This window comes from Meles meles, chromosome X (assembly GCF_922984935.1).
Source record: "Meles meles chromosome X, mMelMel3.1 paternal haplotype, whole genome shotgun sequence".
NCBI classification, from domain to species: Eukaryota; Metazoa; Chordata; class Mammalia; order Carnivora; family Mustelidae; genus Meles; species Meles meles.
Window position 1 is genome coordinate 67,717,711 of NC_060087.1, and position 25,089 is coordinate 67,742,799.

Here is a 25,089-nt window from a genome sequence, read left to right on the forward strand (position 1 = left end):
CTGTCTGTCAAATAAATAAATAAATTCTTTAAAAAAAAAGGAAGAAAAGTGGGTAAAATGGCTTAGTGATATAACTGCATTTTTGGAATGTTTTCATGTGGATTATGTTGTAATAGGAGAAAGGCTGGAATTTTATTTGTATGAGTTTTAAAACCATATTTATGGTTTTAGGGGTCAAGTGTGAGACACTTCAGGCCAGAGCAATGTAATAAACCATTTACTAATTCCAATACAATCTTATAGAACTCATCACATTCCAGCTAATCCCTATTCTTTGGAAAAAAAATAAGTTTTGGAATTAGGAAAGAGAATCTGGACAGTCATTGGGGTTTTGCCATTTTTATGGCCACTTCTTCACCCTTCCATCCAGCACTGTTTCCTGTCCTGCTTCAGGAAAAAGAAAGGAACAGTGAGTTTTGGTAGGTCAAAATGTAACCAGAGGGATGATGGAAGTGTGGGGAACTTTAAGAAATACTACTTCATCTGATGAGGTTCATTAGCTATCTCACAGCAACGCATTATATGTTGGATGAGAACCCTCCCCCCAAATATCTGCAAAGGGTGTGATATAAGAGTAATCTATCTAAGAAGGTCTTGACATTGCTGCAGGTGATGATCCTGCTATATTTTACAGGAAACTAGATATGGAAGTGACTTTTGTCACAACTCAGGGTAGCTTCCTGGTTATGGGAATAAACATCCTTCCTACAAAAAAATGATAATGATATCTTCAGGTTAATATCCTACTGCTCAAGTCATTTTGGCCTGGATTTGAACATGCAGAGGCAAATATCCTTCAGTAAATTTATTTGCATTAGCTGGGAACTCATTACTCTTTTACACACACCTATTTCTGGATACAGCTAATATTTCTTTCACACTCTTTCTGGTGGTTGACTCAGAACTGGTGGAAGATATGGGATTAGAATGATGGTGGTAAGTTATTAGCAGGAAGGGTCATTCTTCTAATTTTTCACTTTATTTTTGAAGTTTTTGATTGGAGTGGGAGAAGAAAAATGTTAATAAAAGGTTAGAAACATGACTTAAACCTACTAAACAAAAAAAAAAAACCTCTAAATTTTGAAGTTTTTATTTAAATTCCAGTTAGTTAACATACAACCTAATATTAGTTTCAGGTGTACAATTTAGTGATTCAGCAATTAACATACAACACCTAGTGCTCATCACAGCAAGCACACTCCTTAATCCCTATCACCTATTTAACCCATCACCCTGCTGGTCTCCCCTTTGGTAACCAATAGTTTGCTCTCTATAATTGAAAATCAGTTTCTTGGTATGAATTTCTCTTTTATTCCTCCTATGCTCATTGTTGCATTTGTTAAATTCCACATATATGTGAAATCACTAGATATTTGTCTGACTGACTTATTTTGCTTATCATAATACTCTTTTTTAAAATATTTTTATTTATTTATTTGACAGACAGAGATCACAAGTAGGCAGAGAGGCAGGCAGAGAGAGAAGGAGGGGAAGCAGGCTCCCTGCTGAGTAGAGATCCCCATGTGGGGCTTGATCCCAGGACCCTGGGATCATGACCTGAGCTGAAGGCAGAGGCTTTAACCCACTGAGCCACTCAGGCTCCCCTTATCATAATACTATTTAGCTCATCCACATTCTTGCAAATGGCAAGATTTCATTCTTTTTTATGTCTGAGTGTACACACACACACACACACACACACACACACACACATATATATATATATTCTTTCCCACATCTTCTATATCCGTTCCTCAGTCAATTGACATTGGGCTGTTTCCATAATTTGGTTATTGTAGATAATGCTGCGATAAATATTGGCATGCATATATACCTTCAAATTGGTAATTTTGTATTCTTTAGGTAAACACCTAGCAGTACAATTGTTGGATTGTAGGGTAGTTCTATTTTTAACCTTCTGAGGAACCTCCATACTGTTTTCCACAGGGGCGGCACAGTTTGAATTCCCACCAAAAGTGTAAGAGGATTCTTATACGTTCTAAACAGCCTCACTTGACACCTGTTGTTTCTAGTGTTTTTGATTTCAGCCATTCTGAAAAGTATGAAGTGGTATCTCATTTTAGTTTTTATTTGTATTTCTTTGATGATGAGTGATGATGAGCATCTTTTTATATGTCTGTTGGCCACCTGTATGTCTTCTTTGGAAAAATGTTTATTCATGTCTTCTGTCCATTTTTAAATTGGATTATTCATTTTTGGGTGTTGAGGGTTTTTTTTTTTTTCTTCAGCGTAACAGTATTCATTGTTTTTGCACAACACCCAGTGCTCCATGCAATACGTGCCCTCCCTATTACCCACCACCTGGTTCCCCCAACCTCCCACCCCCGCCCCTTCAAAACCCCCAGGTTGTTTCTCAGAGTCCATAGTCTCTCATGGTTCGCCTCCCCTTCCAGTTTCCCCCAACTTCCTTCTCCTCTCCATCTCCCAATGTCCTCCATGTCATTTGTTATGCTCCACAAATAAGTGAAACGATATGATACTTGACTCTCTCTGCTTGACTTATTTCACTCAGCATAATCACTTCCAGTCCCGTCCATGTTGCAACAAAAGTTGGGTATTCATCCTTTTTTTTTTTAATAAACATATAATGTATTTTTATCCCCAGGGGTACAGGTCTGTGAATCGCCAGGCTTACACACTTCACAGCACTCACGATAGCACATACCCTCCCCAATGTCCATAACCCCCTCCCCCTCTCCCAACCCCACCTCCCCCCAGCAACCCCCAGTTTGTTTTGTGAGATCAAGAGTCATTTATGGTTTGTCTCCCTCCCAATCCCCTATTGTTTCATTTATTCTTCTCCTATCCCCCTAACCCCCCATGTTGCATCTCCACGTCCTCATATCAGGGAGATCATATGATAGTTGTCTTTCTCCGATTGACTTATTTCACTAAGCATGATACCCTCTAGTTCCATCCACGTTGTCGCAAATGGCAAGATTTCATTTCTTTTAATGGCTACATAGCAGCGGAATTCCAAAGGAGAAGAAAGCAAAGCACAGAACTCATGTCTTTCTCCCCATGATTCTTTAGTCTTGCAGTTAATTCAATTTTTTTTCTTTCTTTTCTCTTCTTCTGCTAAATTTTTTAAAACTTTTACCCTTTTCTTTTTTAACGTTTTTTGACTAGTTTATCTAAAATATATATTTTTCTTTCTTTTTTATATTTTTTTCTTTATTTGTTTTATTTTTTAAATTTTTTTCTTTTTTTTTCCGAACCTCTTTTTATCCCCTTTCTCCCCCCCGCCCCATAATTTGGGGTCTCTTCTGATTTGGTTACAGTGCATTTTTCTGGGGTCTTTGCCACCCTTTTAGTATTTTATTTGATCCTTCATATCCTCTTAGCTGGACAAAATGACAAGGCGGAAAAAATCACTACAAACAAAAGAACAAGAGGCAGTACTGATGGCTAGGGACCTAATCAACACAGACATTGGTAATATGTCAGATCAAGAGTTCAGAATGATGATTCTGAATGTTCTAGCCGGGCTTGAAAAAGGCATGGAAGATATAGAGGAACCCTCTCTGGAGATATAAAAGCCCTTTCTGGAGAAATTAAAGAACTAAAATCTAACCAAGTTGAAATCAAAAAAGCTATTAATGAGGTGCAATCAAAAATGGAGGCTCTCAGAGTCCATAGTCTCTTATGGTTCGCCTCCCCTCCCCAATGTCCATAGCCCGCTCCCCCTCTCCCAATCCCACCTCCCCCCAGCAACCCCCAGTTTGTTTTGTGAGATTAAGAGTCATTTATGGTTTGTCTCCCTCCCAATCCCGTCTTGTTTCATTTATTCTTCTCCTATCCCCCTACCCCCCCATGTTGCTTCTCCATGTCCTCATATCAGGGAGATCATATGATAGTTGTCTTTCTCCGATTGACTTATTTCACTAAGCATGATACGCTCTAGTTCAGAGACTATGGACTCTGAAAAACAACCTGAGGGTTTTGAAGGGTCAGGGGTGGGAGGTTGGGGCAACCTGAGGGTTTTGAAGGGTTAGGGGTGGGAGGTTGGGGAACAGGTGGTGGGTAATGGGGAGGGCACGTTTTGCATGGAGCACTGGGTGTTGTGCAAAAAGAATGAATACTGTTACACTGAAAAAATAAATAAAATGAAAAAAAAAAAGAATGGAGGCTCTCACTGCTAGGATCAATGAGGCAGAAGAAAGAATTAGTGATATAGAAGACCAAATGACAGAGAATAAAGAAGCCAAGCAAAAGAGAGACAAACAGCTACTGGACCACGAGGGGAGAATTCGAGAGATAAGTGACACCATAAGACGAAACAACATTAGAATAATTGGGATTCCAGAAGAAGAAGAAAGAGAGAGGGGAGCAGAAGGTCTATTGGAGAGAATTACTGGAGAGAATTTTCCTAATATGGCAAAGGGAACAAGCATCAAAATCCAGGAGGTACAGAGAACCCCCCTCAAAGTCAACAAGAATAGGTCCACACCCCGTCACCTAATTGAGGGTTTTTTTTTAAGATTTCATTTACTTATTTATGAGCGAGAGAGCAAGAAAGACCCCACGAGTGGGGGTGGGGCAGAAGGAGAAGTAGGCTTCCAGCTGAGCAGGCAACCTGAGGTGGGGTTCAATCCCAGGACTCTGGAATCATGATCCGAGCTGAAGACATAGTTATTAAGAAGTTCCTACAACCAATGTCAAAAAAGTTAATGTCTGTGTAATACTCTATGATTTTTATGGTTTCATGTTCTGCATTTAGGTCTTTAATCCATTTTGTATTTATTTATTTTTCTTTTGGTGTAAGAAAGTGGCCCAGTTTTATTCTTTGTCATGTTACTTTCCAGTTTTCCCAAACACCATTTGTTGAAGAGACTTTTTCTTATGGATATTCTTCCCTGCTTTGTCAAAGATTAATTTACCCTATATCTGTGAGTTTATTTCTGGGTTATCTATTCTGTTCCATTTATCTGTGTGCCTATTTTTGTGCCAGTACTATACTGTCTTGATGACTACAGCTTTGTAATATAGCTTGAAGTCCAGAACTGTGATACTTCCAGCTTTGCTTTTCTTTTTTGAGATTGTGTTCACTATTCAGGGTCTTTGTGGTTCCTTACAAATTTTAGGACTTTTTGTTCTGGCTCTGTGAAAAACGTTGTTGGTATCTTAATAGGGATGCTCTAAATGTGTAGATTGCTTTGGATAGTATAGATATTTTAACAATATTTTTTCTTCTGATCCATGAGCATGGGATGTCTTTCCATTTCTATGTGCCCTCAGTTTCTTCCATCAGTGTTTTATAGTTTTCAGAGTACAGGTCTTCTACCCCTTTGGTTAGGTTCATTCCTAGGTATCTTATTGCTTTTGGTGCAATGGTAAATGGGATTGATTCCTTATTTTCTCTTTCTGCTACTTCATTATTGGTGTTTAGAAAGGCAACAGATTTCTGTACATTGAGTTTGTATCCTGTGACTTTACTAAATTTGTTTATTAGTTCTAGCAGTTTTTGGTAGAGTTTTTGAGTTAATAGCTATTTTCAAACTATTACAAAAAATAGGAAAGGAAGGAAACTTCCAAATTCATTCTATGAGGCCAGCATTACCCTGATACCAAAGCCAGGTAAAGATGTCACTAAAAAAGAGAACTGTAGGCCAGTGTCTCTGATGAACATGGACACAAAAATTCTCAACCAAATACTAGCCAAGCAAATCTAACAGTACATTAAAGAATCATTCATCAGAATTAAGTGATATTTATTTTGGGGTTGCAAGAATAGTTTACTATTCACAAATCAGTCAATGTGGTACACCATATTAATAAAAGAAAAGATAAGAAACATATGATCATGTCAACGGATGCAGAAAAACATTTGACAAAGTACAGCATTCATTCATGATAAAAACCCTCAAAAAAGTGCAGTTATAGGGAATATACCTTAACTTAATAAAGGCCACATAATGAAAAAAAAAACCCACAGCTAATATCATCCTCAATGGGGAAAGACTGAGAGGTTGTCCTCTACGGTCAGGAACAAAACAGAGATATCCACTTTCACTGCTGTTGTTTAACATAGTACTGGATTTCCTAACCATAGTAATCAGTCAAAAAAAGAAATAAAAGACACACAAATCAACAAGAAGGAATAAAAATTTCACCATTTGCAGATATCATGATACTCTATATAGAAAATCCAGAAGACTCCACCAAAAAAACTTTCATTTTTTTTAAATTTATTTTTTCTTTTCAGTATTCCAGAATTCATTGTTTATGCACCACACCCAGTGCTCCACACAATACGTACCCTCCATAATACCCACCACCAGACTCACCCTACCTCGCACCCCCCTCCACTCCAAAACTCTCAGTTTGCTTCTCAGAGTCCACAGTCTCTCATGGTTCATCTCTCTCTCCAATTTCCACTAACTCACTTCTCCTCTTGAGCTCCCCATGTCCTACATGTTATTCCTTATGTTCCACAAATAAGCGAAACCATATGATAATTGACTTTCTTTGCTTGGCTTATTTCACTCAGCATAATCTCCTTGAGTCCCATCCATGTTGATACAAAAAGTGGATATTCATCCTTTCTGATGGAGGCATAATACTCCGTAGTATATATGGACCATATCTTCTTTAACCATTCGTCCATTGAAGGGCATCTTGGTTTTCTCCACAGTTTGGCAACTGTGGCCATTGCTTCTATGAACATTGGGGTGCAGATGGCCTTTCTTTTCACTACATCTGCATCTTTGGAGTAAATACCCAGTAGTGCAATTGCAGGGTCATAGGGAAGTTCTATTTTTTTTTTTTTTTTTACTTCTTGTTCTTTGTTTTTATTTAACTCAAAATAGCTAACAACAAAACATTTAAAAAATATCTCCCACACACGAGTATTCACTTATTTTTGGTTCATGATACTAGATTACAGAGTCCTTGCCTGTTTCTAGCATGAAGTAACACATCTATTATAAACATTATCTCTCAAAGTCCGCAGCAGGCTTGAAACCCGTATATTTAGATCCTAATGAAAAACCATGATTTAGTTATTCATTTTGAACCAAATATTTTTCTCCCACACAGATGCTTAGTAAAATGAATAACCATAAATAGGCTAGCTATTAATATTAATATTAATATTAATAAAATATGAATGTCAGTGAGATGTACAGTGGAGTCAGCTCATTCGTTGAACTTAGATCAATTCCATATAGGAGGTCAGCGAAAAGGAAACAATAAGGAAAATAACAATGAATCCCATGAAAATATCACCAATTGAATGAAAGAGTAAACCCTGATGAAGGTTGAAGAAACTTGAGGAAACCAAGCACTACCATTGTGGCATCTCCTCAGGTAAAGACAGTTCACGTCCATCTCTCAGAAGACAAGTATCCTGGAGGGTGCTGGGTGACTGATTCTAGTGTTGAAAAATATGTGGTTCTATGCAACATTGCCCTATTTAACGAACACCGACAATGTCAAATGGTCTTCAACGGAAGAAACTGTCCTTTTTTCCAACACCGGAGGAAAACCTGGTTGTGTTGGACGTGCAGATTTCCAATATGGCGCCTTTTGAAATGGCTGTCAAGGAGGCGCTCTCCACTTCCATTTCACCTTAGGTCCTGACACTAGAAGCTAAGCCCCAGGTATGAAGCAACTCCACTGCTGTATGAATCGCAATGACAAGAGTCTTAAAAATGACCTACCATCATCAGCATAGTTTAATTTCCAGTTTAGTTCCGTCCTCACATCGAGCACAGGCTGTTTCTGTGACCCTCCCATGGAATGTACCTATCACTGACTGAGAAAATCTCATGATGAAAAGACCGGCGTCCTTAAATCTGAACAACCAAAAAAGCTACCAAAGCAGATCGGCCTCAGCCATGCTTCCCGATAACATGTTCAATCAGCAAACTGCAACTAAAGCAGAGAGGAACTTCTGTTTTGTTACACTTGCCCCTCCTCGCCGTCACCTACAGTTTCGAAACTGGCAGCTACCTTATAGGTCTCAAACACATGGCCCTAACCTCAGCACTGCCCAGGTACAGGTTCTATTTTTAAAAGCACCATTCTAATGGAAATATCCCTGCCCTGCCTTAAGCTGGGGCTGTGAATTTGACTGTGAGCTAGAGCTGTTATGTCATAGAGTTGGCTGGAGCGGCCATGGAGGTCTACATCCCATCCTTTCACTATGAGAGTGACCTGGAGCGGGGATACACGGTGTTTAAGATAGAAGTATTAATGAATGGAAGAAAACACTTTGTTGAAAAAAGGTACAGCGAATTTCACGCCTTGCACAAAAAGCTGAAGAAATGTATAAAAACCCCAGAAATCCCGTCTAAACATGTTAGGAACTGGGTCCCAAAGGTCTTGGAACAATGGCGACAATGTTTGGAAACATATTTACAGGCTGTCATTTTGGAAAATGAAGAGCTTCCCAACTGTTCCTTGATTTCCTAAACATGCGACACTTGCCCTCGCTACCAAAGGCAGAGAGTTGTGGAACTTTTGATGAGACAGAATCTGAAGAATCAAGCTGCTGCTGCTGTTTCTCAGGGATCCATACATCTTGCCTGCAGCTAGTGATTTTCCAAACGTGGTTATTGAAGGGGTCCTCCGTGGGGTATTCTACCCCCATTTCCAGCCCAGGTAGAAATCCTCCATGGCTAGAAGAAGCTGAGGCTGGTTTCATGGGAAGTTCTATTTTTAATTTCTTAAGAAATCTCCACACTGCTTTCCAAAGTGGCGCCACCAACTTGCAGTCCCACCAAGAGTGTAACAGGGTTCCCCTTTCTCCACATCCTATCCAACATATGTTCTTTGCTGTCTTGTTAATTTTGGCCATACTAACTCTTGTAAGGTGGTATCTCAATGTGGTTTTGATTTGAATCTCCTTGATGGCTAGTGATAATGACTATTTTTTCATGAGTCTGTTAGCGATTTGTATGTCTTCTTTGGAGAAGTGTCTGTTCATGTCTTCTGCCCATTTTTTTTTGACACGATTATCTTTTTTGTGTGTATTGAGTTTGAGGAGTTCTTTGTAGATCTTGGGTATCATCTCTTTGTCTATACCTTCATTTGTGAACATATTCTCCCATTCTGTGGGTTGCCTTTTTGTTTTGTTGACTGTTTCCTTTGCTGTGCAGAAGCTTTTGATCTTGGTGAAGTCCCAAAAGGTCATTTTTGCTTTTGTTTCCTTTACCTCTGGAGACATATCTTGAAAGAAGTTACTGTGGCCGATGTTGAAGAGGTTACTGCCTATGTTCTCCTCTAAGATTCTGATTGATTCCTGCCTCACATTGAGGTCTTTTATCTGTTTTGAGTTTATCTTTGTGTATGGTGTAAGAGAATGGTCGAGCTTCATTCTACACATACCTGTCCAGTTTTCCTAGCACCATTTATTGAAGAGACTGTCTTTTTTCCACAGGATAATTTTTTCCTGCTTTGTCGAAGATTATTTGACCATAAAGTTGCCAGTCCATATCTGGGCTCTCTACTCTGTTCCACTGTCTATGTGTCTGTATTTGTGCCACTACCATGCTGTCATGTTGACCACAGCTTTGTAGGAAAGCTTGAAATCAGGAAATGTGATACCCCCAGTTTTGTTTTTCTTTTTCAACATTTCCTTAACAATTCAGGGTCTCTTCTGGTTCCTTACAAATTTTAGGATTGTTTGCTCCAGCTCTTTGAAAAATGCCAGTGTAATGTTGATCGGAATGGCATTAAAAGTACAGATTGCTCTAGGCAGTATAGATATTTTTTTTCCATTTTATTTATTTTTTCAGTGTAACAGTTTTCATTGTTTTTGCACAACACCCAGTGCTCCATGCAATACGTGCCCTCCCTATTACCCACCACCTGTTCCCCCAACCTCCCACCCCTGACCCTTCAAAACCCTCAGGTTGTTTTTCAGAGTCCACAGTCTCTTATGGTTCGCCTCCCCTTACAAATTTTTTTTTTAATAAACATATAATGTATTTTTATCCCCAGGGGTACAGGTGTGGATCGCCAGGTTTACACACTTCACAGCACTCATGATAGCACATACCCTCCCCAATGTCCATAGCCCCCTCCCCCTCTACCAATCCCACCTCCCCCCAGCAACCCCCAGTTTGTTTTGTGAGATTAAGAGTCATTTATGGTTTGTCTCCCTCCCAATCCCATCTTGTTTCATTTATTCTTCTCCTATCCCCCTAACCCCCCATGTTGCTTCTCCATGTCCTCATATCAGGGAGATCATATGATAGTTGTCTTTCTCCGATTGACTTATTTCACTAAGCATGATACCCTCTAGTTCCATCCACGTCGTCGCAAATGGCAAGATTTCATTTCTTTTGATGGCTGCATAGTATTCCATTGTGTATATATACCACTTCTTCTTTATCCATTGATCTGTTGATGGACATCTAGGTTCTTTCCATAGTTTGGCTATTGTAGACATTGCTGCTATAAACATTCGGGTACACGTGCCCCTTCGGATCACTATGTTTGTATCTTTAGGGTGAATACCCAGTAGTGCAATTGCTGGGTCATAGGGTAGTTCTATTTTCAACATTTTGAGGAACCTCCATGCTGTTTTCCAGAGTGGTTGCTCCAGCTTGCATTCCCACCAACAGTGGAGGAGGGTTCTCCTTTCTCCACATCCTCGCCAGCATCTGTCATTTCCTGACTTGTTAATTTTAGCCATTCTGACTGGTGTGAGGTGATATCTCATTGTGGTTTTGATTTGTATTTCCCTGATGCCGAGTGACGTGGAGCACTTTTTCATGTGTCTGTTGGCCATCTGGATGTCTTCTTTGCAGAAATGTCTGTTCATGTCCTCTGCCCATTTCTTGATTGGATTGTTTGTTCTTTGGGTGTTGAGTTTGCTAAGTTCCTTATAGATTTTGGATACTAGCCCTTTATCTGATATGTCGTTTGCAAATATCTTCTCCCATTCTGTCAGTTGTCTTTTGGTTTTGTTAACTGTTTCCTTTGCTGTGCAAAAGCTTTTGATCTTGATGAAATCCCAATAGTTCATTTTTGCCCTTGCTTCCCTTGCCTTTGCCGTTGTTCCTAGGAAGATGTTGCTACGGCTGAGGTCGAAGAGGTTGCTACCTGCATTCTCCTCAAGGATTTTGATGGATTCCTTTCTCACATTGAGGTCCTTCATCCATTTGGAGTCTATTTTCGTGTGTGGTGTAAGGAAGTGGTCCAATTTCATTTTTCTGCATGTGGCTGTCCAATTTTCCCAGCACCATTTATTGAAGAGGCTGTCTTTTTTCCATTGGACATTCTTTCCTGCTTTGTCGAAGATTAGTTGACCATAGAGTTGAGGGTCGATTTCTGGGCTCTCTATTCTGTTCCACTGATCTATGTGTCTGTTTTTGTGCCAGTACCATGCTGTCTTGATGATGACGGCTTTGTAATAGAGCTTGAAGTCCGGAATTGTGATGCCACCAACTTTGGCTTTCATTTTCAATATTCCTTTGTCTATTCGAGGTCTTTTCTGGTTCCATATAAATTTTAGGATTATTTGTTCCATTTCTTTGAAAAAAATGGAGGGTATTTTGATAGGGATTGCATTAAATGTGTAGATTGCTTTAGGTAGCATGGACATTTTCACAATATTTATTCTGCCAATCCAGGAGCATGGAACATTTTTCCATTTCTTTGTGTCTTCCTCAATTTCTTTCATGCGTACTTTATAATTTTCTGTGTATAGATTCTTAGCCTCTTTGGTTAGGTTTATTCCTAGGTATCTTATAGTTTTGGGTCCAATTGTAAATGGGATTGACTCCTTAATTTCTCTTTCATCTGTCTTGTTGTTGGTGTACAGAAATGCAACTGATTTCTGTGCATTGATTTTATATCCTGCCACTTTACTGAATTCCTGTACAAGTTCTAGCAGTTTTGGAGTGGAGTCTTTTGGGTTTTCCACATATAGTATATCATCTGCGAAGAGCGAGAGTTTGACTTCTTCTTTACCAATTTGGATGCCTTTAATTTCTTTTTGTTGTCTGATTGCTGAGGCTAGGACTTCCAGTACTATGTTGAATAACAGTGGTGATAATGGACATCCCTGCCGTGTTCCTGACCTTAGCGGAAAAGCTTTCAGTTTTTCTCCATTGAGAATGATATTTGTGGTGGGTTTTTCATAGATGGCTTTGATAATATTGAGGTATGTGCACTCTATCCCTACACTTTGAAGTACAGGAAGGGATGCTGTACTTTGTCAAATGCTTTTTTGGCATCTGTTGAGAGTATCATATGGTTCTTGTTCTTTCTTTTATTAATGTTTTGTATCACATTGATTGATTTGCGGATGTTGAACCAACCCTGCAGCCCAGGAATAAATCCCACTTGATCGTGATGAATAATCCTTTTAATGTACTGTTGAATCCTATTGGCTAGTATTTTGGCGAGAATTTTTGCGTCTGTGTTCATCAAGGATATTGGTCTGTAGTTCTCTTTTTTGGTGGGATCCTTGTCTGGTTTTGGGATCAAGGTGATGCTGGCCTCATAAAATGAGTTTGGACGTTTTCCTTCCATTTCTATTTTTTGGAACAGTTTCAGGAGAATAGGAATTAGTTCTTCTTTAAATGTTTGGTAGAATTCCCCTGGGAAGTCGTCTGGCCCTGGGCTTTTGTTTGTTTGGAGATGTTTGATGACTGTTTCAATCTCCTTACTGGTTATGGGCCTGTTCAGGTTTTCTATTTCTTCCTGGTTCAGTTGTGGTAGTTTATATGTCTCTAGGAATGCATCCATTTCTTCCAGATTGTCAAATTTGTTGGCGTAGAGTTGCTCATAGTATGTTCTTATAATTGTCTGTATTTCTTTGGTGTTAGTTGTGATCTCTCCTCTTTCATTCATGATTTTATTTATTTGGGTCCTTTCTCTTTTCTTTTTGATGAGTCTGGCCAGGGGTTTATCAATCTTATTGATTCTTTCAAAGAACCAGCTCCTAGTTTCATTGATTTTTTTTTCAAATTTTTTTCTTTTTTGGTTTCTATTTCATTGATTTCTGCTCTGATCTTTATGATTTCTCTTCTCCTGCTGGCTTTAGGGTTTCTTTCTTGTTCTTTCTCCAGCTCCTTTACGTGTAGGGTTAGGTTGTGTACTTGAGACCTTTCTTGTTTCTTGAGAAAGGCTTGTACCGCTATATATTTTGCTCTCAGGACTGCCTTGGCTGTGTCCCACAGATTTTGAACTGTTGTGTTTTCATTATCATTTGTTTCCATGAATTTTTTCAATTCTTCTTTAATTTCCTGGTTGACCCATTCATTCTTTAGAAGGATGCTGTTTAGTCTCCATGTATTTGGGTTCTTTCCAGCTTTCCTCTTGTGATTGAGTTCTAGCTTCAGAGCACTGTGGTCTGAAAATATGCAGGGAATGATCCTAATCTTTTGATACCGGTTGAGACCTGATTTGTGACCCAGGATGTGATCTATTCTGGAGAAGGTTCCATGTGCAATTGAGAAGAATGTGTATTCTGTTGCTTTAGGATGAAATGTTCTGAATAGATCTGTGATGTCCATCTGGTCCAGTGTGTCATTTAAGGCCTTTATTTCCTTGTTGATCTTTTGCTTGGATGATCTGTCCATTTCAGTGAGGGGAGTGTTCAAGTCCCCTACTATTATTGTATTATTATTGATGTGTTTCTTTGATTTTGTTATTAATTGGTTGATATAGTTGGCTGCTCCCACGTTAGGGGCATAGATATTTAAAATTGTTAGATCTTCTTGTTGGACAGAACCTTTGAGTAGGATATAGTGTCCTTCCTCATCTCTTATTATCGTCTTTGGCTTAAAATCTAATTGATCTGATATAAGGATGCCACCCCAGCTTTCTTCTGATGCCCATTAGCATGGTAAATTGTTTTCCACCCCCTCACTTTGAATCTGGAGGTGTCTTCGCGTCTAAAATGAGTTTCTTGTAGGCAACATACTGATGGGTTTTGTTTTTTTATCCATTCTGATACCCTGTGTCTTTTGATTGGGGCATTTAGCCCATTAACATTCAGGGTAACTATTGAGAGATATGAATTTAGTGCCATTATTAGTCTGTAAGGTGACTGTTACTGTATATTGTCTCTGTACCTTTCTGATCTACTACTTTTAGGCTCTCTCTTTGCTTAGAGGACCCCTTTCAATATTTCCTGTAGAGCTGGTTTGGTGTTTGCAAATTCTTTCAGTTTTTGTTTGTCCTGGAAGCTTTTTATCTCTCCTTCTATTTTCAATGATAGCCTAGCTGGATAGAGTATTCTTGGCTGCATGTTTTTCTCGTTTAGTGCTCTGAATATATCATGCCAGCTTTTCCTGGCCTGCCAGGTCTCTGTGGATAAGTCTGCTGCCAATCTAATATTTTTACCATTGTATGTTACAGACTTCTTTTCTCGGGCTGCTTTCAGGATTTTCTCTTTGTCACTAAGACTTGTAAATTTTACTATTAAGTGACGGGGTGTGGACCTATTCTTGTTGACTTTGAGGGGGGTTCTCTGCATCTCCTGGATTTTGATGCTTGTTCCCTTTGCCATATTAGGGAAGTTCTCTCCAATAATTCTCTCCAATAGACCTTCTGCTCCCCTCTCTCTTTCTTCTTCTTCTGGAATCCCAATTATTCTAATGTTGTTTCGTCTTATGGTGTCACTTATCTCTCGAATTCTCCCCTCATGGTCCAGTAGCTGTTTGTCCCTCTTTTGTTCGGCTTCTTTATTCTCTGTCATTTGGTCTTCTATATCACTAATTCTTTCTTCTGCCTCATTGATCCTAGCAGTGAGAGCCTCCATTTTTGATTGCACCTCATTAATAGCTTTTTTTATTTCAACTTGGTTAGATTTTAGTTCTTTAATTTCTCCAGAAAGGGCTTTAATGTCTCCAGAGGGTTTCTCTAATATCTTCCATGCCTTTTTCGAGCCCGGCTAGAATGTTCAGAATCGTCATTCTGAACTCTTGATCTGACATATTACCAATGTCTGTGTTGATTAGGTCCCTAGCCTTCGGTACTGGCTCTTGTTCTTTTGTTTGTGGTGATTTTTTCCGCCTTGTCATTTTGTCCAGATAAGAGGATATGAAGGAGGAAATAAAATACTAAAAGGGTGGCAAAGACCCCAGAAAAATGCGCTGTAACCAAATCAGAAGAGACCCCAAATTGTGGGGGTGGGGGAGAAAGGGGATAAAAAGAGGTTCAGAAAAAAAAAAGAAAAAAATTTAAAAAATAAAACAAATAAAGAAAAAATATAAAAAAGAAAGAAAAAAATATAAATATTTAGATAGACTAGTCAAAAAACGTTAAAAAAGAAAAGGGTAAAAGTTTTTAAAAATTTAGCAGAAGAAGAAAAAAGAAAAAAGAAAAAAAATGAAAAAAAGAAAAAAATATTGAAGTAGCCGCAAGACTAAAGAATCATGGGGAGAAAGCCATGAGTTCTGTTGCTTTGCTTTCTCCTCCTCTGGAATTGCGCTGCTGTCGTAGGAATTGAACCTACTTTCCTTGATAGATGAACTTCGTCCTGGCTGGATATTTTGTTGATCTTCTGGGGGAGGGGCCTGTTGTAGTGACTCTCAAGTGTCTTTGCCCGAGGCCGGATTGCACCGCCCTTACCAGCGGCTGGACTAAGTAATCGGCTCGGGTCCGCTTTTGGGAGCTTCTGTTCCCTGAACGCTTTCTGTAGAGTTCTGGAGGACGGGAATGAAAATGGCGGCCTCCTAGTCTCCAGCCTGGAGGAGCCGAGAGCCTGGGGCCCCACTCTTCAGTGCGCCCCCAGAGGACAGCACCCAATCACTCCTGTATCCCCAGCCTCTAGCCGCGCTCTGAGCTCACCCAGCCCGTGACCAGTTCAAGGTAACCCTGAGCTGAGAGTTCAGTCCTCGGCTCTGTCTCTGCAGCCAGCTTCTCCGTTCTAATACCTGCGAGCTCTGCGACACTCTGACACTCCCGATCCTTCTGTGACCCTGCGGGACCTGGGGCCACGCTGACCCCATGTGGGCTTCACCCTGGTTTAGCCTCTGGAGCAATGTCCCTCCGTGGAACAGACTTTTAAAAGTCCTGATTTTGTGCTCTGTTCCTCCACCGCTTGCCGGGAGCCAGCCCCTCCCCCCGCGGTCTATCTTCCCATCGTTTTAGATTCACTTCTCCGCCAGTCCTACCTTTCAGAAAGTGGTTGATTTTCTGTTTCTAGAGTTGCTGTTCTTCTTCTCTTTGCTCTCCCGTTGGATTTGTAGGTGTTTGCAATGTTTAGATAAGCTATCAAGCTGATCTCCTGCTACCTGATGTAGTCTCAGCCTGCTACTTCTCCGCCATCTTGACTCCTCCCTAGGCAGTATAGATATAATGTTTATTCTTCTGATCCATGAGCATGGAATGCTTTTCCATCTTTTAGTGTCTTCTTCAATTTCTTTCATGAGTGTTCTGTAGTTCATTGAGTACAGATCTTTTACCTCTTTGGTTAGGTTTATTCCCAGGTACCTTACGGTTCTTGCTGCTATAGTAAATGGAATCATTTCTCTAATTTCCCTTTCTGTATTTTCCTTCTTAGTGTATAAGAAAGCAACTGATTTCTGTGCATTGTTTTTGTATCCTGCTACATTACTGAATTGCTGAATGAGTTCTAGTAGTTTGGGGGTGGAGTCTTTGGGGTTTTCCATATAAAGAATCATGTCATCTGTGACGAGAGAGAGTTTGACTTCTTCATTGCCAATTTGAATACCTTTTCTCTTTGTTGTCTTATTGCTGTTTCTAGGACTTCTAAAGCTATGTTGACCAAGAGCGGTGAGAGAGGGCATCTTTGTCATGTTTCTGATCTCATAGGAAGGCTGTTAGCTTTTCCCCATTGAGGATGATATTCACTGTGGGTTTTTCATAGATAGATTTTATGAAGTTGAGGAATGTTCCCTCTATCCCTATATTTTGAAGCGTTTTAATAGGGAATGGATGCTGTATTTTGTCAAATGCTTTTTCTGCTTCAATTGAGAGGACCATGTGGTTCTTCTCTCTTCTCTTATTGATTTGTTCTATCACATTGTTTTGCGAATGTTGAACCTCTCTTGCATCCCAGGAATAAATCCAACATGGTCATGGTGGATAGTTTTTTTAATGTACTGTTGGATCCTATTAGCTAGGATCTCTCTGAGAATATTGGCATTAATATTCATCAGGGATATTGGTCTGAAATTCTCTTTTTTGATGGGGTCTTTTCCTGGTTTGGGGATCAGGGTAATGCTGGCTTCAAAGAAAGAGTCTAGAAGTTTTCCTTCTTTTTCTATTTTTTGAAACAGCTTCAGGAGAATAGGTATTCTTTCTTCTTTGAATGATTGGTAGAATTTCCCAGGGAATCCGTCAGGGGCTGGGCTTTGTTTTTTTGGGAGGTTTTTGATCATTGTTTCAATCTTGTTACTAAATATTGGTTGATTCAGGTTGTCAATTTCTTTCTGATTCAGTTTTGGAAGTTTATAGGTTTCCAGGAATGCATCCATTTCATCTACATTGCTTAATTTATTGGCATATAACTGTTGGTAATAATTTCTGATGATTGTTTCTATTTCCTTGGTGTTAGTTGTGATCTCTCCCTTTTCATTCATAATTTTATTAATTTGGGTCCTCTCTCTTTTCTTTTGTATTAGTTTGTCCAATGGTTTATCAGTATTACTGATTCTTTCAACGAACCAGCTTCTAGTTTCATTGATGGTTCTGCTGTATCTCTAGTTTCTATCTAATTGATCTCTGCTCTGATCTTGATTATTTCCCTTCTTGTTTGTGGGGTTGGCTTAATTTGTTGTTGATTCTCCAGTTCTTTAAAGTGTAAAGAGAGCTGGTGTATTCTGGATTTTTCCTTTTTTTTTTTTTTTTTTTGAGGGAGCCTTGGATGGTTATGTATTTTCCCCTTAGGACTGCCTTTACTGTATCCCATAGGTTTTGGACTGATGTGTCTTCATTCTCATTGGTTTCCATGAATTGTTTAAGTTCTTCTTGGATTTCCTGGTTGATCAAAACATTCTTAGGTGCAGTGGTCTTTAGCTTCTTGTGTTTGAATTTCTTCCAAGCTTTTGCTTGTGGTGGAGTTCCAGTTTCAAAGCACGGTAGTCTGAGAATATGCAGGGAATAATCTCAATCTGTTGGTATTGGTTGAGTCCTAATTTGTGACCCAGTATGTGGTCTATTCTGGAGAAAGTTCCATGTGCATGTGAGAAGAATGTGTATTTTGTTGTAGGGTACAGTGTTCTGTGTATATATCTATGAAACCCATCTGGTTCAATGTGTCATTCAATGCTCTTGTTTCTTTATTGATTTTCTGCTTGGATGATCTGTCTATTACTGAGAGTGGCATGGTAAGATCCCCTACTATTAATGTATTCATATCAATAGGACACTTTATCTTGATTAACAGTTGTCTTATATAGTTGGCTGTTCCCGTATTAGGGGCATAAATGTTTACAATTGTTAGATCTTCTTGGTGGATAGACCCTTTAAGAATAATGTAGTGTCCTCCTTTATCTCTGGCTACAGTCTTTAGTTGAAAATCTAATTTATCTGATATGAGAATAGCTACCCCGGGCTTCTTTTGAGGCCCATTCGCATGAAAGATGGTTCTCCATCCCTTCACTTTCAGTCTGTATGTATCCTTAGGTTCAAAACTGTCTCTTGTAGAATACATATGGACGGGTTCTGTCTGTTTATCCAACCTGTAACCCTGTGCTGTTTTATGGGAGCATTTAGGTCTTTCACGTTGAGAGTGATTATTGAGAGATATGTTTTTATTGACATCATGTTGCCTCTTAAGTCCTTGTTTCTATAGATTGTCTCCATGAATTTCTGTTCTATGATGCTCTTGGGTTCTTTCTTCCTTTATATAGCCCCCCTTAATATTTCTTGTAGTGCTGGCTTGGTGGTCACATGCTTTTTTAAACCTTTCTGGTCTTGGAAGCTCTTTATCACTCCAACCATTTTGAATGTCAGCCTTGCTGGATAAACTATTCTTGGCTGCATGTTCTTTTCATTTAGTGCCCTGAATACATCTTGCCAGCCCTTTATGGCTTTCCAGGTTTCTGTGGACAGGTCTGATGTTATCTTGATGGGCCTTCCTCTGTACATAAGGTGTCTCTTACCCCTAGCTGCTCTCAAGAGCTTGTGTCTAAAATTATGATTCATCAGTTTCACAATCAGGTGTCTCCAGGTCTTTCTAGATTCTATGAACTTGGGGGGAAATCCTTCTGCCTCTAGGACACAAATGCTGGTTTCATTCGCCAGATTGGGAAAATTTTCATGGAGAATTTGTTCAACTATATCCTCTTGTCTTCTTTCTTTCTCCCCCCGCTCAGGGATTCCAATAATTCTCATGTTGGAATGCTTCATGATGTCATTTATTTGCCTTATTCTGTTTTCATGGCTTCCAAGCTGTTTGTTCCAGGCCTCCTCATCACCCTCGTTCTCTATCAGTTTGTCCTCTAGATCACTAATTCTATCTTCTGCCTCAGTTACCCTAGCTTTATTTAGATTAGATTGGAACTCATTTATTACATTTTTAACTTCTTCCCTGATGGCTTTCACTTCTGCCCTAACAATTCCATGTTGTCATTAATGGTTTTCTCCAACCTCGCCATTGCCTGCATAATTGTTAGCCTGAATTCCCTTTCTGACATACTGTTTATGTCCACATCCAATAGCTCTGATGGAGAGGGCACAGTCTCTGAATTTTTCCTCTGTTGAGCATTCCTCCTCCTAGTCATTTTGGTTAGAGTTATCTAAGGGGACATATAGCTGAAGGTATCAACCATGTACCAGGCAAGGTGCACCCTGAAATGCTTCTGAGGATTAGGGAGTCCCCACCAAAAAGAAAGAAAAAAGAAAAAAAAAAGAGAGAGAGACAGGAAAAAAAAAAAAAGACCCAACCAGAATGGGACCCAAAGGTAAGAATTATAAAATATACAAACAAAAATATTGACAAAAGTAAATGACAAGGAAAAAAAAGAACCCAGCCAAAAGGAACCCCAAGTGTAAGAGTTATATACTACCAGAACAAAAACAAATACACAAAAACACTGACAGAAGAAAAAGATGGGAGGTTGGTTATAAATCCTCAGTGTGGATAAGGAAGGTTATTTTCTTCCTGGGTGTATCTTGATATCTTTGTTAAAGAATTCAACTTTCTGGAAATAAAGGGGGATTAAAACTGGTTTATATATAGGGGTAGTATTAAGTGGGGGAAGAGGATTACCTTGAAGATTATCTCTATATGAATATTTAAAAAAATAGAAAAGCAAAAGAAAAACACAGGTAATATATCAAAAAAGTTCAAATGAAAAGATTATTATGGAATTTGTTGTATTGAACCTCTCATTGTGATGGTAAATAGGTTAAAACATTATAAAAATTTAAAAAGAACAAGAATAGTGGGTATGAATTAAAAATAAAAGTTGTATCTATGAAGTATACAGGTTTTAGGGTAATACTGGGAGCTTAATATTTTCTTTCCCCCTGATATTGGGGTTTTACAGTTTTATGGGAACACTGTGGTGGTTGCCCTCTTGTTTTTTGGGGGCTGGCTTTCTGGGCGAGGGGCCTGCCCTGTGGTTTTTCAGGCAGTCTTGCTTGGGTTGAGTCCTCCTGCCCCCTATTAAGGGGCTGGGCTCTGAGGAAACCTGTTCTTCAGGCTTTTGTTCTCTGGAAGTTGTGGGTTGTTTTTGTTTGTTTGTTTGTTTTGCTTTTTGTGTGTGTTTGGGTTTTTTTGTTGTTGTTGTTGTTGTTGTTGTTTTTTTCTCCCTTGGCAGCTTTTGGTGGTTCTTTGGAGGTTTTGAGGAAAGCAAAGGGCACCCAGACCTCCACCTCAGAGAGAATCCTCAGTCTGTTCCCCTCTGGGTGGTCCAGAGCACATAGACTCCCCCTCTGCCACCTCCCATCCTCAGAGCATGTCCCCAGCCGTCTCAGGGGTCGCAGGTGATCCCACTTGTCTCTGTACCCCAGTGCTATTAAAACTGTGAGCAATATTGGTTCAGAGAGCCCACTTCCAGTGGCTGCTTTTGCTGGGGCTATTGTCTGGGCAGGTCCAGACCCCCACCCCCACCCCCAAATCCCAACCAGAGACAATGAGCTGAGATTTTCACTTGTGCCTGGGCTGGGAGTGCTCAGACTCTGGCAGGTCCTAGAGAGCACCACCTAGCCCCTTCGGGACCTCTCTCAGGGGAGGGTGTGGAGCACGACTCAGACCCAGGTTGCACTGTGCGCATGCAGAGTGCAAAATGCTGTGGTTCTAGAGAGTGCTGGCTGGCGTCCACAGCAGACTCTCTCACGTGCACCACCACCCAGATGCTCTCATGCTCAGGGTGGCTCAGGGACCATGGCCTGTAGGCTTCGCTACACTCTTTCTGGCACGGCACCAGTGGTGGCTGTCCTGAGTCCGTGGGCTTAAGCCTGTGCCCATAACCGCCGATTCCACCAATTTCCCCTTAAGATCTTTTGCTCTTTTTGAGTGATTTTAACCAGACTCCAAGTTAATGCTGGACCTCAATCCCAGGGCACTCTTGTATTGGGCTATACTTTCCAGTGGTCACTTCTAGTGGCTCCCTCCCCCTTCCGTTTATCCTCTCATATCAGTCCGATAGCAGTCTGATCCTTCAAACTCCACTGCTCTAACTTACCACTGTTGTCTTCTGCCCCCATAGATATCCAGAAGTATATAATCCTACATCTTAGGCTGATTTCATGGGTGTTCAGAGTGTTCTGGTAGATAATCAGCTCACTTTAGGGGACTGATTGAAACAGCATCTCCTACTTCTCTGCCATCTTGCCCCATTCCCAGAAAACTTTTAATTTTTAAAGGTTAGGGACTTGTCCCAATTCAAGGAACCACACATTTTTTGCAGCCTTTTTTAAAGATATAATTTACATATCATAAAGCTCACTATTTAAAATATATAATTCAATGATGTTAGTACATGTACAGAGTTGTACAGTCATTAGCTTAATCTAACTTTAGAACAGTTTATGATGCCAAAAAGAAAATTAGCATACCCCACACTCTTCTCCCAAACCCTAGGTAATCCTAATCTATTCTTTGTTTTTATAAATTTACCTTTTCTATATATTTTATATGAATGTAATTATATAATAGGTGGTCTTTGTGACTGGCTTATTTCAGTTAGTATAATATTTTTAAGTTCATGTTTTCACATGTATTATCAATATTTCATTATTATGGCTCAATAATATTCTATTGTATTAGTATATGGCATTTTGTTTATCTCCTAAGTAGTTGATGGTCATTTGGGCTATCCCTTTTGGACTTTTATGAATAATACTGCTGTGAGCTTCTTTGAAAACCTTTTCGTTTAAAAGTATGTTTTCAACACTTGGGTATATACTTTGTACTGGAATTGCCAGAATATGCTAACTCTATGTTTAACTTTTTGAGGAACTGCCAAACTTTTTCTAAAGCAGCTGCACAATTGCACATTCTCATCAGTAATGTATAAGCATGCTGATTACTCCACATCCTCACCAATGTTTACCATTTTTTTTAATTATTATTATAGCCATCTTGCTAGATGGAAAGTTGCATCTCATTGGGGTTTTGAATTTGATTTCCATAATAAGTGTCATGTAGAGCAACTTTTCATGTACTTATAGGCCATTTGTTTATGTTCTTTGGAGAAATATTCAAATGTTTTGCCCATTATTAAATTGGGCGGTTTTTCTTCTAGTTGTTGAGGTGTAATACTTCTTTATATATATCCTGGATACTAAACCCTATGATATATATGATTTCCAACTATCTTCTCCCATTCTATGAGTTATCTTTCACTTTCTTGATAATGTTCTTTGAAGCACAGAAGTGGTTTATTTTGAAGAAGTCCAATTTATTTATTTTTTTCTTTGGTTGCTCTTTTTAGGTGTTGTGTCTAAGAACTTACTGCTTAATCTAAGGTAACAAATATTTACACCTCTTTTTCTTTGAAGTGTTTTATAATTTTACCATTTACTTTTAAGTCTTTGATCCATTTTGAGTTAATTTTTCTATGTTTCTTGATATAGTAGTCTAAATTAATTCTTTTGCATATCACTATCCTATTGTCCCAGCACTAATAATTGAAAGAGCTGTTCTTTACCCCATTGAATTGTCTTGGCACCATTGTCAAAAATCAATTGATGGTAGACATATGGTTTATTTCTGGTCTCTCAGTTCTATTCAATTGATTTACATGTCTATCATTATGTCAGTACCACATAGTGTCAATTGTAGTAGCTTTTAGTAAGGCTAGAAATTGGGGAGTGTGAGTCCTCCAACTTTGCTCTTTTCAGTATTATTTTGGCTATTCTTGGTCTCTTGCATCTCCATATGAATTTTTAAAGTTTCTGCAAAAAATCCAGTTGGGATTTTGTTAGAAATTGGTTGAAAATGTGCATCAATTTGGGTGTATTTCCACTTTAATATTGTCTTTCAAACCATGAACATGGCATACCATTCCAGTTATTTAGGTCTTCTTAATTTTATTCAGTATTTTGTAGTTTTCAGTGTATAGGTTCTGTAATTCATTTTTTTACCCTTATGCCTATGTATTTTATTCTTCTGGAAGCTATTATAAATGGAATTGTTTCCTTGACTTTATTTTTTGATTCTTCACTGATAGTGTATAGCAATATAACAGATTTTTACATATTTATCAAGCATTATGCAAACCTGCTGTATGCATTCATTTGTTGTAATACTTTTTGCATGCATTCTTTAAGATTTTCAGTATATAACAATGTAATCTGCAAACAAGAGATAATATTACTTCTTCCTTTCCATACTAGATGCCTTTTATTTATTTGCCTTGATTAAATGTTAATGTTGGGACCTCTAGGAAAATGTTGAACATAAGTGAAGAGAACAGAAATCCTGTCTTGTTCCTCACCTTAAGGAAGTATTCAGTATTTCTTTATTAAGTCTATTACTTGTGGATTTTCACAGATACTCTTTATCAGGTTAAGAAAGTTGTCTACTCCTAGTTTGCTGCACATTTTTATCAAGATTGGGTGTTGAATTAGTCAAATTATTTTTTAATTTTAATAACAAGATCACGTGATTTTCATTTTATTCTATTAGTATGGTATATTACATTGATCATTTTTCAGATTTTAAACCAAACTGCTTTCCTGAGATAAATTCCACTTGATCTTAGTATATATACCTTTTTATATGTTACTGGATTTGCTAATATTTTTTTACATTTTTTTACCTATACTCATAAGTAATATTGACCTATAGCTTTCTTTGTGATAGCTTTTTCATATTTTGGTATCTGTATAATACTGACCTCAAAAAATGAATTGGAAAGTGTTCCCTTCTTCTCTATTTTCTGTAATAGTTTTTTTAAAAAAATCATTGTTAATTTTTCTTTGCATATTTGGTAGAATTCACCAGTGAAACCATCTAGGACTGGGGTTTACTTTGAAGAATGTTTTAAAATTATGAATTCAACTTTTTTTTTGTCAGTTCAAGCTGCTATAACAAAAATAGCATAGACTGGGCTTCTTAAACAGAAAATATCCATTTCTCACAGTTCTGAAGGCTAGGAAGTCCAAGATCAATATACTAGCAGATTCAGTATCTGGTGAGGGCCCTCTTTCTGGCTTGCAGGCCCCCATCTTCTCCTTGTATCCTCACATTGAATAGAGAGTAAGTTCCAGTCTCTTTTTTAATGACGACACTAACCCCCTCTTGGGCTCCACCTTAAAGAACTCATCTAAAGCTACTTATCTCCCAAAGGTGTCACCTCCTAATACCCTCCCTTTGGGATTGTGGTTTCAATATGTGAATTTTAGGAAGGCACAAATGTGCAGTCCAAAACACGTGATATGTCTATCCAGATTTTCTATTTATTCTTAGTCAGTTTTGGCAGTTTCTATCTTCCCAGGAATTAGTCCACCCCATGTTTGTTATCTAATTTGTTGGCATGCAGTCTGCTATGGACTACTGTAGCCCTAATATGACTGTATTTGGAAATAGTCTTTAATAATCTAGCCCCTAATATGACTGTATTTGGAAATAATCTTTAAGCAGATAATTAAGGTTAAATGAAGTCATGAGGGTGGGAACCAGATCCAACATAATTGGTGTCCTCTTAAGGGGAAGAAACATCAGGGATGCATGCTTGCAGAGGC

At 38.8% G+C, this 25,089-nt stretch overlaps 1 pseudogene; it reads left to right on the forward strand.

Moving 5' to 3' along the window:
- Positions 1 to 8,111: 8,111 nt before the first annotated feature.
- Positions 8,112 to 8,629, forward strand: LOC123935526 (annotated as a pseudogene).
- Positions 8,630 to 25,089: the final 16,460 nt, after the last annotated feature.